The sequence below is a fragment of the Macrobrachium rosenbergii genome, chromosome 59 (assembly GCF_040412425.1).
Source record: "Macrobrachium rosenbergii isolate ZJJX-2024 chromosome 59, ASM4041242v1, whole genome shotgun sequence".
Classification (NCBI taxonomy): domain Eukaryota; kingdom Metazoa; phylum Arthropoda; class Malacostraca; order Decapoda; family Palaemonidae; genus Macrobrachium; species Macrobrachium rosenbergii.
Genome location: NC_089799.1, coordinates 25,139,614 through 25,157,113, shown reverse-complemented (window position 1 = coordinate 25,157,113; position 17,500 = coordinate 25,139,614). Strand labels below are relative to the sequence as shown.

At 34.4% G+C, this 17,500-nt stretch overlaps 1 protein-coding gene across 2 annotated transcripts in view; it reads left to right on the top strand.

Annotated features, from left to right (window-relative positions):
* Positions 1–17,500, top strand: part of LOC136837527 (neurotrimin-like) — a 195,884-nt gene that overhangs the window by 559 nt on the left and 177,825 nt on the right. The window lies entirely within an intron of this gene.

Below are 17,500 nucleotides of genomic sequence, written 5' to 3'. Positions count from 1 at the left end.
AGTATTCAGATTTACATACTGAAATTGCCATTGCAAACAGAGTATCTTTCTGAGTAATTCATCACATAATTTATTCTATCATAGTGACCAAAGTCTATTTCATTAATTACATTTCAGACTTTGTTTGAATCTTTTCTGAAAAACACAGTAACTCTGTGTGCGTTGCGGACGGTATCATTAAAACAAATCATTGCATTTACATTAAATTTCAGACTTTGTTTGATTTTAGTATTTTAGCTATAGTGGAGGCCATCAAATTTTGGGATTCGCTATCAACTTTGTTTGTATTACGTAACATAATCCGCTTGATGATGTTACCGAAAAAGTAACGCCGTGCGCAGTGCGTTTCGAATTTAGACAACAAGTTTGTGTGTACTTCATAATTGGCTTTGTTTGATGGTATTAATATATCTAAAGCCCCTTGATGCGCAATACAACGCAGACTTTCTTTGATTCAATATTCAAGTGGCACACCCTGTGTGTTGCACGGCGATGATATTAAACATAAAAATATGATTCTCAGGCAGAAAGAGACAGAGAAGGTTTGGGGACTTATCATTCTTATTAAACATATTAAAAAGTACATTAATTCCTTTACTTATTCCCAAGACTGTTTAATTCCCTTCATGATTTTTTGATAGACAACATTATGGGAAAAATGTTTAAATACGTGTGGAACATTTTGAATGATTCTCAGACGGAAAGACAGATCTAAAAGGCTTGAAGATATACCATTTTTATTATACGTATTTAAACATTTTACTTCATTTCCTTGATTCCAAGATTATTTCATTCCCTTCATGCTGTTTGATAGATAATATAAAAACATAAATATAAGCGGAAAATTTTGAATGATTCGCAGAAGAATGTTTCAAAATACCATCTTTATCATACGTATTTAAACATTTTAATTCATTTCCCTACTTCCAAGTTCGTTTCATTCTCTTCATGCCATATAATACTTTTATACTGCATTCCCTTACATTTGTATTCTTACAAAGTACATTCCTTTTAGGTACGTTTTTTTTTATCATTTCATCCCCCTTATAATTTCAGAGAGCCTCCTTTGACCAAATATTTATGCTGTGGGTCGCCAAAGTTTATAGCAAGTACGGCTGGACATTTGCAATTGATTTGCGGTTGTAAACTCCCTTCCTCATGAAGTTTTAATAAGCAGCTTCGTGCCAGGGGAGGGTTATTGCCCAAAACCATTGATTCTCCAGGGAAGCAGAGTTCTCGGGTCTCTCTAAGCGATTATTATTATTATTATTATTATAACTGCAAAGTCTCTGCGGAGTTATTGCTAGTGCTCATGTTCTTGTTTTTGTAAAGACTTTGGCCTTGAATAATCTACAGTTTCAAACAATAGTTCAGACAGTTTGGGCAATTGGATTCGAAAATGTGAACTACAAACAGAACGAACTATTTTGCCGAAACGAAAGTCCCAGAGCGCCGCTTATGATGCTACAAAAGCAAATTAAGCTTTTATTGTTGCTGCTGCTGATGCTGTTATTGCTGTTATTGTTATTCCTCTTTTCCCCGAGTTTGTTAAAACTTGGTAGGTCGGTATTTTGGGGACTGGTGGTTATTTCCACCAAATATTAAAAGATTAAAAGTCAAAACATTTTTCTACGTCTCACAGAACTATGAGAGTTAGATATCTCTGGTCTTCAGACTTCAACAATGTCAGAATGTTTTATTAATTAAAAAATACTCATCATGGCACGAGTCTTAAAATGGAGAAACAATTCTGTAGTTATGTAACTGTATAGATATGTCTACAAATGTAACTCTATAAAGAGCTTTTGAGACTCCGTAACATTTTCATTCTCAATTGAAACTGAAAAGGAGAATGGTATAGATTACCGAAAGCTCTCCATAGTTTTATTTTCAAATATGTTTGTACAGTTACGTAACTGAGGATTTGTTTCTCCGAATGTTTTTATTATGATTTATCTCTCTGAATTTGATGAATATTTATTCACAGGTTCTTGTAGGGATGACTCTTTTCCTCAAATAATTTTGAACATTGCCTATTTTTGTACTGTCACATGGCAATTAAAAGGCGAAAATCTTATTGACCTTTTTTTCCAGTTATTTTTTTCCTTAATCTGTGTGCTAAGACCACACGACAATTTGATGACAAAAAATTTCACACTACGCTTTTTGTAGGATATCATCAGTTATGAATCAAAGGCCTCTAATATTCAAAAATATGTGTCAGGTTGCACAATAAATTATCGTTTTTAACAAACAAAAAGTTAACACTAAACCATAACTTTTAATATTTTATACCTAACAAATACTGCATTTAATCGTAATTGCATTGGGTCGTGTCGGTAGCGAGCAGCGTTAATTATTCTCCAAAACAGATACGATAGATATCAAATACTTGTTATATCCGACAACAAAGTCGGGCGGAGGTTATGTTATCATCCACGCTTGTCTTTTTGACCGTCTGTTTGTCTTTCGCTCCGGATGATATATCCAAAATTTAATTATGTATTTTTTATTAAGATTTTACCGAAAGACTTCGTGACTGGCAAACAAGTGGTGACACTCTGGGAAATACTGACCTCTGGATTCTCCAGCAAAAACCCAAAGGTATGAAGACGAATAGTGAAACGTGGAGTCCCCTCGCCGTAGATTTATATAACTGAAGATTCCTTTCGGGGTGGATTGACCAGGCTTGGGTGAAGGATTATTATTGTTATTGCCGTTTCTGTTGTTGTTGTATCTGTTAATGCCAGTGTTATTGGAGGTGGTGGTAACAGGGGTGTATCTCCTGCTGGTATCAGTAGCATTGCTATGACTTGTATTATCCATGTTATTGTGATTGATTATCATTGTACTTTCTAACGCTGGTGGCTCATACTTTGGATCAGTGGTTCTTCACCTGGAGGGGTCTCAGCAGTTTCCAGGGGGGGCGCGAGCCCTAGGAAAAGATAAAAAAAATTCTCTAATTATATTCATTATTCTCTTAACATTCAACCACGCATTCAAGATCTAGTAGCTAAAAAGTAGTGTCAAATATCTCACTAATTCATTCCCAAAAGAATAAAAACACCCCTTTTCTTTGTCTTTTTTTATTTTCCTTTAAATCTGGGATGGAATTTTATTCACAGATGCAAGGGGGCCATGGAGGGAAGGACCACCTCTTAGAGGGAGATGGGGCGTGGTAATAAAAAGGTTAAGAACCACTGCTTCGGATACATTCAGGAGAATAATGCATATTTCATTTACTTAGAGGTAATTTGCAGTCACAGCCCTGGATGATATTTTAACATGACTAGAGTTTTCAAACTGATAAAAAGAATCCATTTTCTTCTATCCCTTACGTTTTAGGGTGCCTGTTTCATCTAAATTTTTCCTGATACTCTATTCGAGTCTCACTTTGCCTTAAGATCACATCTTATTACATATCTCAAAATTTATAAATATTCATGTTTCTTAGGCTGATGGATTTTGTATCTACCATATCGCCCCATATCATTGCGTAGATTTGATTCTCTAAGAAATTCCTCTGAATGTTAATCAGTCAAAGGTAAATGATAAGAAGGATTACATTGCCAAATGCGCTCCTTTGAAAGATTTTTTAAAACTTTTATTCAGATGAACCATTACGTATACATTTGTTCACTTGTGTGTGTGTAAGAAGAATATAAGGAGTTTCCCCTGTTATCTGACTTGAAATAACTGAATTGGATTTCTTCATAATGCTGTCACTCCTTTTAAAAGCGACTGGGTTTTATTTTTCTCGGTAGTAATAAATTTTGAATCAGATTTTGCAACGTTACTCACGATTTTTCAACACCACTCACTACGCAAGAAGCACTAAAACTCCCCTAAGGCAAATGAAGAAATCCATGAACATACCTTCCCTTTTTCATGCCACGACGCAGAGTAATAGCGAATGTCCTTGGCACAAATATGGAGAAATTACAGAGGAGGGCCACACCTAGCTCTCTTGACAATTGCATTCGGGCCACGCGTGTTCCCCGACTATCATTACGTAACCTTACCCCAGAAATTAGACGTAATTCAGAGCGCAGCGCGTTTGTGTCATAAAAGGTATGTGGACACTGCAAACCCAATTCTACTTTCGCTGTTATTCCAAAGATAAAGCAAGTTCATTGCGTGGTTACGCAAATGGGGGAATTCACGCAACGAGGTGCATTGCCATCGAGATCCGACTGTTTTGAAATATGCAACTTGAATAATAAAAGTTTAGGTTTACGGTAACTGGGATAATTGAGTTTCGGGAAACAGTGGCGAGAGCTAAAGAGATGCCCAATATAGTGTTCAACTTCGTCTCCTCGTTGAATTTGAAATGATCTGTTCACGTGAAACTGCTTTGTTTCATTTATGCCTCTCTACCAATGGTTGCATGCTAATTTTGAAATTGAAAATATCATTAAGATATTTCCAGTAATATATTTTTGCAGGGGTTAAGAAATCAAAACATTATTTCTAGAGCTCTGCAAAACTATTGCATGAAGCGCAAACAAGATTCTTTTGTTTCTATAGAACATAATAATTTTCTTTGTTATTGTGCAAGAGATAGAACACATTAAAATATCTGAGAAATTCTGTCATTTTATTCTTGGGTTTGGATGAAAGTAACGTTACTCTTTAAGCCTCGCACTCGGTGGAAAATGTTACACTAGCGAGAAAAGGACTCTACTTTTCAGTTTCAGTAGAGGCGTCATACTTTCATCTCTCAAATTATGTTACATTCATTACATCTGAGTTGTTACGTAAGGTTGTTATCCCCAGTGTGGATAGACACAGCAAGCTTTCATCGGGATGCAAATGCGGTGTACATCACAATATGATTCTGGTACAAAGGAGAGAGAGAGAGAGAGAGAGAGAGAGAGAGAGAGAGAGAGAGAGAGAGAGAGAGAGAGAGAGAGTGTGTTTCAAGAGTCTGTCACCTTTCTCATTCCAGTAACAAAAAATTTACTGAAAATAACCAACTCGTAAAGTGACCAGATGATGTAGTTGTATCATTCTTAGTTATTTTCACGATGGAAATACAATTGAACAGAGAGAGAGAGGGAGAGTTTGTCACTTTTATCATGGCCATGTCGATTCTAATAAAAAAAATAACTGAAAATACCCGTAACTAGTAAAGTGACCAGAGGATCTAGGTATATCATTCGTGGTTAATCTCACGATGGAAATATTATTCAACTAGAGAGAGAGAGAGAGAGAGAGAGAGAGAGAGAGTTTGTCACTTTTCTCATGGTCATTTCAGTTCCAATAAAAAAATAACTGAAGATAAATGCAACTCGTAAGGAGACGAGATAATTTAGTTATACCCTTCTTAGTTATTTTCACGCTGGAAATACAATTTAACTGAGAGAGAGAGAGAGAGAGAGAGAGAGAGAGAGAGAGAGAGAGAGAGAGAGAGAGAGAGAGAGAGATTTTGTCACTTTTCTCATGGTCATTTCAGTTCCAATAAAAAAATAAATGAAAATAAATGCAGCTCGTAAAGAGACCAGATAATTTAGTTATATCCTTCTTAGTTATTTTCACGATGGAAATAAAATTGAACTTGAGAGAGAGAGAGAGAGAGAGAGAGAGAGAGAGAGAGAGAGAGAGAGAAAGCGTTTGTCACTTTTCTCCCAATAACACAAAGATCACCTGAAAATAACGGCAACTCGTATGGCGATCAGATGATCTAGTTATATCGTCCTAATTCTTTTCCACGTTGAAGATACAATTCAAAAAAAAAAAAAAAAAGAGTAACGTGGAAAGTCCGGTGCAAACTGCAGGAAAATATAACGTCTTCTTTCCAGTTTATCTTGGCCTGAGGATTTCTGCTCCGCATGTCACTCGCCTCAAGGCCGTCCATGTCACAGTGGGGATTTTAATTCCTCCGAAATTTTTGGGAATTAAGGCTTGCTTATTCCCCTCGGCACCAAGAGACGTCTCTCTCTCTCTCTCTCTCTCTCTCTCTCTCTCTCTCTCTCTCTCTCTCTCTCCAGCCATCCTTTATTTCGTTTGTAGAAGGCCAAAGACAAGGCAGTTTTATTCCTTTTTCCGCGTTGGTGTGTTTCCGGCTTTTTAGGGGTACTTATCATATTAATTTGTTTCGTTCGCGCATGATGTTGTCTTTCTTTTGTGTAATATTTTTGGGTGTTTTAGTTTTTATAATTACTTAACGTTTCAGTACACGTTGTGAAATAACGAAAAAGATATATACAAAGAAATGGTGGTACTAGTTGAAAAGTTATGGTTAAATTCAATTGCCTGTCCTACCTACATTATTATTATTATTATTATTATTATTATTATTATTATTATTATTATTATTATTATTATTATTATTATTATTTTAGCATTAGAAGTAATAGTATGACAGAGCTGTTATTAAAATTATTAGCTTCATTTCTCAAACTCATCAAGCAATGACAGAAATCTTCAACCTTTGACACGAATTCACTTTACTGCGCGACGCAAGCAATTTCCACGAAAGAAAACCCCGATTCGAGCACACAAGCCGAAATTGACCAGAAAGACTCCGTAAACTTTGAGGAAGCTACCGATGGCTTTTATCGTCAACAAATGAATATATATATCCTTTGCTTGGCTAAGGGCAAGGAGTGGGTAGGTATGAGGGTGGGGTGGTCAGGGAGAGGCACTCTCTTTCGGAACGACTTAATATTTCACAGACTCGAAATCCCTTGTTTGTGGTAGGGTCCTCAGGAGAGGGTAATTTTCGAGTGGGAGGGGGAGGAATGAGAAGCGAACGAAGTGCTCTTCCGGAGCCCTCCAGAAGTGGAGGGAAAGGGGGAGTGAATAGACTTCTTTTAATTATTTCAATGCGCCGGGAGTGTTTCGTTTCCAGCGGCTTCTCTCCCCCTCCGAGGGTAAAATCGCAAGATTTGAGTGCTTGCGAGCCTGTAGTTTCGGAGAGAATTTCAAGAGAGTATATGGTGTACCTACTTGATGTGTGTATGTACATACATACATACATACATACATACATACATACATACATACACACACATATATATATGTTATAGATAATATATATGTGTGCATACATATACATACATATATATATATATATATATATATATATATATATATATATATATATATATATATATATATATATACATATATATTATATATATATATATATATATATATATATATATATATATATATATATATATATATATATATATATATATATGTGTGTGTGTGTGTGTGTGTGTGTGTGTGTGTGTGTGTGTGCGTGTGTGTATGTGTGCATGCATATATACATCTTTTTAGACGTTTTTGATACCTATTTAACTCAGTTTTGTGAGGTCATGTCCGTCTTTGTAGTGATTTTTAAACTTATTTTACTTTTTTACACTTTTTATAAGATTTTGTGGGATTTTGTAAATTGCAGCCTTGAAGATGCAGTGAGATACTGCGAAACGCATTCGGCAAAATAAACGGTTGTTTTAATATACGTGCTGCCTTCTGGATGCCCCCTTGATAGCTACTATATATATGTATATATATATATATATATATATATATATATATATATATATATATGTGTGTGTGTGTGTGTGTATACAGTATATATGTCCGTAACAGGATTCGAACTCGCATCCCAAGAATGCGACCTTGGTATGATACTCCGGATAGGGGTTCGAATCCTTTTACGGACGTCAGAAATTCTTCATATTTTTCATTATGGGTGTTAGGCTTTGTAGTGGCAAACATATCCAAAAAATTTCAAGAAATCGAGACATTAAAATGACGTTGTGGTTATGTTGTGTGTATACACACACATATATATATATATATATATATATATATATATATATATATATATATATATATATATATATATATATATATATATATACGAGTATGTGTGTGTGTGTGTGTGTGTGTGTGTACATACATAGATAGATAGATAGATAAATAGATGGATAGATATAGATATATGAACGTTGGGTCCTATAAAAAATGACTAGAAATCACAGCAAATCTTATTGTATTAAATCATAGAAGATACAGAATATTTATATACACACGCTTACTATCTATCTACCCATCTGTCTCTCTATCTGTCTATGTATCAGTTTATCTATAGACGCAGATAGATAGATAGATAGATAGTTAGATAGATAGATAGATAGATAGATAGATAGATACTGACTGTTTGTGTATATTTGTGTATTGGTTCCCACTGCAACACATTAAGTGGAAGGAGAGGATGGGGAGTATACGATGTTCGCGAAATGTGTCAGGGAGGCGTCAGAAAGTGCTTGGTTGGATATTGAAAGGAATGGCCGGGAAAATTGGACGCTGTTGGAACTACAGTTGCAGGCAGAAGGGAAAACTGCGCTGGAATAACAATAAGAAGAGGAAGGAAGTCGAGGAGGAAGTTAATAAGAATAAAATGAAGACGTGTCAGTGGAAATTCCAAGGTCTATAATCAATATAGGATGTTTTGAGAGAAGCAGCTGCACCGGATGGAAGCGAATGCAGAGATTGTTTAATGCCGAAATGGATTTCGGAATGAAAGAGGAAAACTGAGAGATATTTCCGGAAGAGATTTTGGTTGTGTGTTTTGAAAATTTCATAAATGCAGAAGACATGAAAAGGGACATATGGTTGTGGTAGAGTTGAATTAATGGGTGCTGTACCAAGCATGTAAGATATGTCTTAATGATGGAATGCTCCAGAGGAATGGGTGAGAGGAATAACTCTTCATTTGTAGGAAGGGAATGGGTATGGTTGTGGCTGTGAGAGTTATAGGACATGTCATCACTTAGCATACCTTGCAAGTGGTGAGACTGAGGAAGCATGAACTGGTACGGAATAACTGAAAAAAGTAGTGTAGGTTTGACTTAGAAGAAGAGTGTGGGTCAAGTGTTTGTTGTGTAATTACAAAAAAAGTTGTAAAGTGAATGAAAATAAGCAGTGTATATAGCATGATCAAATATTGTGTGATATAACATGCAGCAGTATTCAAGATGAGTGGTGTAGATAATATATTACAAGAAATTGAAAATGTGTGCATTGAAGCAGGGCTTGTTTTAAAATATGTAAAGAAAGTGACTAATTTAGTGGGTTTCATACATGTCATGATGGAAATTCGATACTTTTTGGATGAAAAAGTAATGACTCAGACAAAGAAACATTGAATAGTTTAGAGTGGGTGATATTTGCAATTGAGACAATGCTAGTAATCAATAATTATGAAAAGCTACAAAATCTAGTCGATCACCCTGAAAGTGTTTAAGAAATGTCCGAAAAGAAATGAACCGAAGGTTAAGCACAGCAAGAGACTGGTAATGATGGGACCTGGAAATAGGAAAATAGGTACAACAGTTCCTCTTTGGCTGGTGGACAAATGAAGGCATTTCATTCAAAGAAGACCTTAGGATTATATGTAACAAATAATGATAAGAAGTTCCCAGGATCAGAGGAGGAAGGAAGGAGGAAAGGAAGAAAGGAAGGCAGCATTCCAGCAACTCAGTGAGAAAGAAAGAGTCTAGAGAAGCAAAAATCGAAATTTATGACGAAATTGTTAAGTCAGCTTTCCTCCACGGAAGTGGAATCTGGACGTTGAATGAGGATAAAAGAAGAAATGTCGGAAACTGTGGTGATAAACTGTCTCCCTAGAACACTGTATATGTAGCGACACGATCAAAACGTGGTAAATAATTTAGCCTGGGGATCAGAGTGGAAGCAAGTTGAGGAGGAGTGTATAATTCAGCTGTTCTGGGAAGAAGAAGAAGGAAAACATAAAGAGAAAGTTAGGAGGTAGGAAAGCTGCTGGTGAGTGGTCAGTGCAAGAATGTAAAGCTAATGTAGATATATAATGTGTGTGTGTATGTATATGTATATATATATATATATATATATATATGTATATACATTATATATATATGTATATACATATGTACACATATATAGATACATATATATACATTATATATATTTATATATATAATTATATATATACATACATACATTTACAGTAGTATAACAATTTCATCATAAAATCATATCTGAAACGCGGTGGGATAACATCACCTGGATCCGCCCGATCAAGGAGAATCTTAAATATTTTTGAAAAATCACCATAATTATTCGTGCATAAATATACATGAACCTGAGAACAGCAAACCTACATTTTGTGTACAGAAATAACAAAATCTTCAGAATCTCTCGTCTGTTTTCCATGAAAGTGCTGTTTTATGTTCCATTCCTCGATGTCTCGTCAGAAGAAGGAATCCATTTCTGACTTCGTTATAAAGCTAATTATAAAGCTATTCCGCAAACGTTGGAGATTACCTGATCGCCCGGGGAAAATATAAGACATACAGACTGTCAATCATATCTGTCTTCACGAATAGGATGTTCACTAATTGCAGCTGGAAATCTATCCGCAGAGAACAAATAGGATCTCTAATCTCAAACGGCAATTGATATCGAGACACTTTGCAAGAAAAGTCAGTCGATGTAAAATGGGAAATTTCAGTGTAGAACTACCATTGCTTGGAGGCCCGACGACAAAGAATGGCAATAATCCATCAGACAGCATATGGAAAACTCTTTAGAGAAGAAATAAAGGCACTAAGAGGAACATTTTGCCAAAAGGAATACTCCTTTTGACCTGATGTGAAAGGGTCGTACATATTATTTTGAGTTCCACTAAGCGAATGATGTCTTTAATTAGTTAAAACATAACATTTCCTTGAAATGTGTACAAGGCTACTCATTTGTGAATTCCTCGAACATGACAAAAGTAAAACGCGCCTGCAACCCTGTTAAGACGTCTGCAAATCACATAGACCAAGAGGCAATACTCCCGCACTCAACTGGAATTGAGCAAGTGATTGAAAGGGCTGAAACAATTCGCGTTTCGATGAGAGAGAGAGAGAGAGAGAGAGAGAGAGAGAGAGAGAGAGAGAGAGAGAGAGAGAGAGAGAGAGAGAGGGCTATGTGATTGCAGCTACAAAAGAATAAAATAAGTATATGTTAACATTAACAAAGTAAGATGATATTACAGGATGTGACGGATATGGCATTCACAAAATGATGTAAAGAAGAAGAAAGGTAGAGAGAGAGAGAGAGAGAGAGAGAGAGAGAGAGAGAGAGAGAGAGAGAGAGAGAGGAGAACAGGTACACCTTCAAAATTTCAGTTCACATACCTGGTCCACTCACTAAATCAAAGCTTTGATTTTCGATTAGCTGAGTGAAACGGAGGAGATTCTTTCCATGCATCTGTGACTCCCTGGAACTGTCCATCTTCTTCAGGACACTCCACGGCCAGACCAGTCGACAGTGCATAACAGACTCTCACCAAGCGGGACACCACCCGCAGGCCACACGGGTAGATGAAGAGATATGACATGGGTCGCGGTTCAAGTTACGAACTAATAAAACAGCAGCAACCGACAGCTCCCCCACTTACCCTTATTTCTCCCCTCCCGATATATTCCATTCCAGCAATGCAATGAGCATATATTGTCAAAGTCATTCACCTACACGGGATGCCTTAGGAGGAAGAGCCCCTGCCAGCATATGCTAGCTTAGTCTGGCAAAACATCAAACAACAACCATTTGTCAGCAGACGATTAATGCGTGAAACCCCGTAATAAAATAACGAAATAAGAAGACGAAAACTGGCATATTTTTCCCCCTAATGAATATTAAAATCTTTAAATATCACCTACGATTTGATGAAAGGAAACAAACAAAAAAAGTGGAAAAAATAAAACAAATATTGAATACTGAATACTAATAATAATAATAAACACTATTCACCGATGAGACTCTCCCAGAAAATTAACGTTTGTAAATCTCGTATTACCAAAAAAAAACATAATGAAACTAATAAAAACCAATGCGGACGAGATTAAATGGCATTTTATACAAAACATGCTTCAGCTTATGAAACATCACACGTAAGTATAGTGTATCCTCACTCGGTCGTGTCTCGGCATATTGATATGTACTCCAAAGTCATTCAGGTTCTTAGACCATGAGTGTATGTGTGTGCGTCCATCTTCATTTTTCATTTTGTGTGATTAGTACGGTACTTGAACTGGTCTGAAAATATTCATTTTTTAAAGGGTTAATTTAAGGCGGGTAAAAGAATGAGTGGAAAGATAGTTATTGAGGACTGTGAGTAATTGCATCTATGTATACAATTATTCTTACAAAATATATATATATATATATATATATATATATATATATATATATAATATATATATATATATATATATATATATATATATATATATATATATATATATATATATATATATATATATATATATATATATATATATATATAGATAGATAGATAGATAGATAGATAGATAGATAGATAGATAGACAGATAGATAGATATATAAACCCATGCTTTTAAGGAACAGTTTAGATCTTTTACATTTTCAGTGGAGGCGATTGTCTTTGTGGCTACAAAAGATTTTGTTGTTGAAGTTTTACCATTTTTTCTTGAGTTAGTTTCAAATGGAAAATGCACAGGTTTTTTTTTTCTCTCTCTCTCTCTCATTTGTTCTTTTCTACCTGTCACAGTAGCCAATACGTGTCATTACGCAGTGAGAAACAGACTGCTAAATCACAGTCTGGAATTCCAAGCCGCCTTAGTTTTATGTACAGTAAAAGAAAGCCAATGTGCAGACTTTGTCTGTCCGTCTGCACTTTTTTCTGTCCGCCCTCAGATCTTAAAAACTACTGTGGCTAGACGGCTGCAAATTGGTATGTTGATCATCCACCCTCCAATCATCAAACACACCAAATTGCAGCCCTCTAACCTTAGCAGTTTTTATTTTATTCAAGTTTAAATTTAGCCATAATCGTGCTTCTGACAACGCTATAGGCTATGCCACCACCGGGCCATGGTTAAAGTTCCATGGGCCGCGGCTCATACAGCATCATACTGAGACGACCGAAAGATAGATCTATTTTTGGTGGCCTTGATTATACGCTGAAGCGGCTGTATAGGAAACTTGATTGCGCCGAAGAAACTTCGTCGTATTTTTACTTGTGTCTTTTGTCGATGGAATTGTACATCACAGTGACCTACAGACCTAAGTAGGGATTGGCGGAGGGATCAAGGGATTTACCTTTCCTGAGAATTCGAAGCTGTGGGCAAAAACACACAGTTATATCATACATGTTTGTGTGCTGGTGTCGTCTATCTTTTGATGCCATCAACATACACAAGTCAATATTGATATATGCATGTATGTTCAATTAACATTTACATTCATATTTAAATAAATATACAAAAAACACATTCGCGTTTGTTTTATTATGAATCAACTGAAAAATGTAATAGCACAAAAACATATTTATATAACATATGTGTATGCGTGTTGTCTATCTGTTGATACCATCAACTTACACATGTAAACATTGATATATGCATGTACGTTCATCATTATTTACATTGATATTTAGATGTATGTACAAAAAGCACATTCGCATTATTTTACTTTGAATTAGCTGAAAAATGTAATAGCACAAAAACACACATTTATATATGTTTATGTGTATTATCTATCTGTTGATTCCATCAGCATACACATGCAAACATTGGTATATGCGTGTATGTTCATCAACATTTACATTGACATTTAAATGCATGTACAAAAAGCACATGTATTTTTTTATGAGCCAATTGAAAAATGTAATGGCAATTATGGACAAGAGCCCCTCCCCCACCCACCACCCCCAAACCCCTCCTCCACCTTTTATCTCGCAGAAAATGAGACTAGACACGAAAGTGTGCTCCATAAGTCATACATTCATATCATGGATAAAATGTAAATTATTTCCGTGCATCCCGTCTTCCATAAATTCTCGTTTGCCTCATGGCTGGATTACAGACCGGCTGTAAGAACTTCCATTATCTAATGCAGAAGTTCTCAACGCTTCTTCTTTTTTTTTTTTTTTTTTTTTTTTTTGTTTGTGTGTTTTTTTGTATGTTTGTTTTATTGGTGCGGACCACGTAACTCTTTCATGATGATGAAGGGAATGGAGAAGGAGCTCCTGTGGCTATATGTCTGTCTGCTGTAATTGTCTAGTGGTTTCATTTCATATGTTCCTGATAATCAGTGTGCATAATTTCTTCTGGTATCCCTTTGTGAATTCACGCAAACACGCCACTATATGTATGTGTATATATATGAGTGTGTATATATATATATATGTGTGTAGGCTATATATAATTATATATATATATATATATATATATATATATATATATATATATATATATATATATATATATATATATATATATATATGTGTGTGTGTGTGTGTGTGTGTGTGTTTATATGTACACACACATATATATACACACGTATGTGTGTTTGTGTATATTCAGCATTAGAACATTTCCTCTAACAAATCGCCGTAACATTCATACTTTAACCTCTGAATCGTATGATGTGGCTTCCTTAATGTAGTGCTCAGTCATACTGACTGCCTTAACAGAAAATGAAATTCATGAGATGTTGATTGTTAATACTATGTTCATACCGAAAAGTTACCGACTGCGGTATCAGATCATCACTGAACATTTCAAGAAGACATATCATTTCATCGTCTGTAATAAGCATTACACATATAATAATAATAAAACAAATTATAAATTCCAGCGAAATTTAAATTTCAACGAAGCAAAATCTGCATGATGACACCTTACAAAGGTCAAGCCCCACCAGACCATGCATAATAAAACGAAAACTGTGCGTGTTTCATCTCCAACAATTTAAAAAAAAAAAAAAAAAAAATAAAAAGAATATCTTTTTTGCCCCAACAGACAGCGAGAAATCTCTCTTAACTCGACAAATGAGAAACATTACGAAGCCAAAGAGCCATTTCACGCGTTACGTGGCCAAGCATGGCTCCGTGTTTCTTTCTCTGCAGTATCTCTCGCATTGATGGGTGTCTTCTGAACAAAGCAAAACAGATGTTTGTATCAGGAGAATATTTACGTTAAATTTCAGTTTCTTTATGATATGACGTAAGTGAGATTCGCGTGGAATTTTTCGTGAATGATCGCTGGGTTTAATTTAGTGATTTTAACCTGATAGGTCCACCGGGAAATCATCTGTGCTTGGGTTAGAGTTAAAAGGTGGCTTACAACAAAAAATTCGCAAGCAAACAGTGAATGATAGAACCGTTGTTTGTATATATATATATATATATATAAAAACAACGTTTTATTATTCACTGCTTGCTTGCAACTTTTTTGTTGTAAGGCACCTTTTAATTCTAACCCAAGCACAGATGATTTCTGGTGTGCCTATCAGGTTAAAAGTCTACTCGAATCTCACTTGCGTCATATCAAAAGAAACTGAAATTTAGCGTAAGTATTCTCCTGATATAGTATTCTCCTATATATATATATATATATATATATATATATATATATATATATATATATATATATATATATATATATATATATATTATTGCATAGGCATGTGCGAGCGTGAGTGTGTATTTGTGCATATTTGTGTGTACGCTGATTATTCCCTCACCTTGAATTTTAAATGCGTTCTTCCGTCATCTGGAACCTCTAACATAACCCCTCTATTCTGGCAAAACTTTTGTTGCTCCATTGTTGTTATCTAGTTTTGATCCCTCTATTGTAATGTGATAATACTCTGCCCGAGTTACGGAAGTGATCAGTTATTAAATTATCGGGCAACCATTCAGACCTTCCCAGCACGCGGATGCTGTTGTTGTTTTTCTTTCCTTCGTTGTTTTCGTTGTCTTTTTGTTGTCTTTCTCAAGCTGCTGAATTACAACAGCTATTCAGGACGCTGTGGCGGCTTCGCTCATGTTAAAGTCCGCTTTTGATTTGCTCCATATTAATTTTTCATTTGATTTTTCATTTTGCTCAACATTCTGCATCCATAGTATACTTGAAGATACTAAAGCATCTTTATGTTCCTCCTCAATTAAAAATACAAAACAATGGACTGCTGGAATTGTTACTCGGTGAGAATCATGATGGTCAACGCTTTATCCCAATTTGGCTTTCCCATGTTAACCGGAAGCCACACACAATAATAGGCAGCGATTTATGTAGAATTTCGCTGACTGTCTTCCCAATTTTCACAAAGGAATATAACAATATAACACGTATATATATATGTATATATATACATATATATATATATATATATATATATATATATATATATATATATATATATATATATATATATATATATATATATATATATATATATATATATATATATATATATATAGAATCTACTGGTCACTTTTACTAGACATATGTAATTCTAATAGCCACAATTCCCTTTTAAAAGGGCATTGTGGCTATTAGAATTATATATATATATATATATATATATATATATATATATATATATATATATATATATATATATATATATATATATGAATGTCTTTTCCTGTAATACTACAGTGTAATATGAATATAAGAAGGCCCATAAAACACTATTTAAACGTTGAAACTATATATTTCGGGCACTTGCTTCTGTGCCCCTGTTCACTGGTAGAATATGGACAGATGTTTTGTATATATACCCTTGTAAAAATTTCATCTGTCCATATTCTACCAGTGAACAGGGCACAGAAGCAAGTGCCTGAAATATATGGTTTCAACGTTTAAATAGTGTTTTATGGGCCTTTCTATATATATATTATATATATATATATATATATATATATATATATATATATATATATATATATATATATATATATATATATATATATATATTATATATATTAGCACACACACATATATACAAGTACTTGTCGGCTTTTTAATTTTCGATTTTCATATATACATATATATTATAGTTTGTTTATATATATATATTTTATATATATATATACATATATATATATTTATATATATATATATATATATATATATATATATACATACATACATACATACAAATATATACAACGTAAGGATCAAATAATTTAAATTCCAAACCGGTTGTGGTTCCTGCGTCACCCGGTAGCCATTGGGAAATAATAATAATAATAATAATAATAATAATAATAATAATAATAATAATAATAATAATAATAATAATAATAATAATAATAATAATAATAATAATAGTAATAATAATAAATATTAAAAAAAAATATAAGGGGTAAAGGTTCAGACCTATCAACCCAATGGCTAACAAAGATTTGATCAATCTCTGTGAGATATAAATTTCCTTGAATATTGTAAAATGCTGAGGGAAAACGATTTTTTTATACCTCCTTGAATTCATAGGACCTCAAATCTCATCGATGAGATTTCTTCAGACACATAGGCAACACACCATAAAATGTTTGGCTGGAGGATCAAATCGCCTTCTTTATTTTTAAGCCTGAAGTCTGTATGTACCTCGAGTTTGCTAATGCCCTTTTAATCTTAGCTTTCTTTTGTGTTAACATCTTTTGCCCTTTTCTCTCTCTTCTC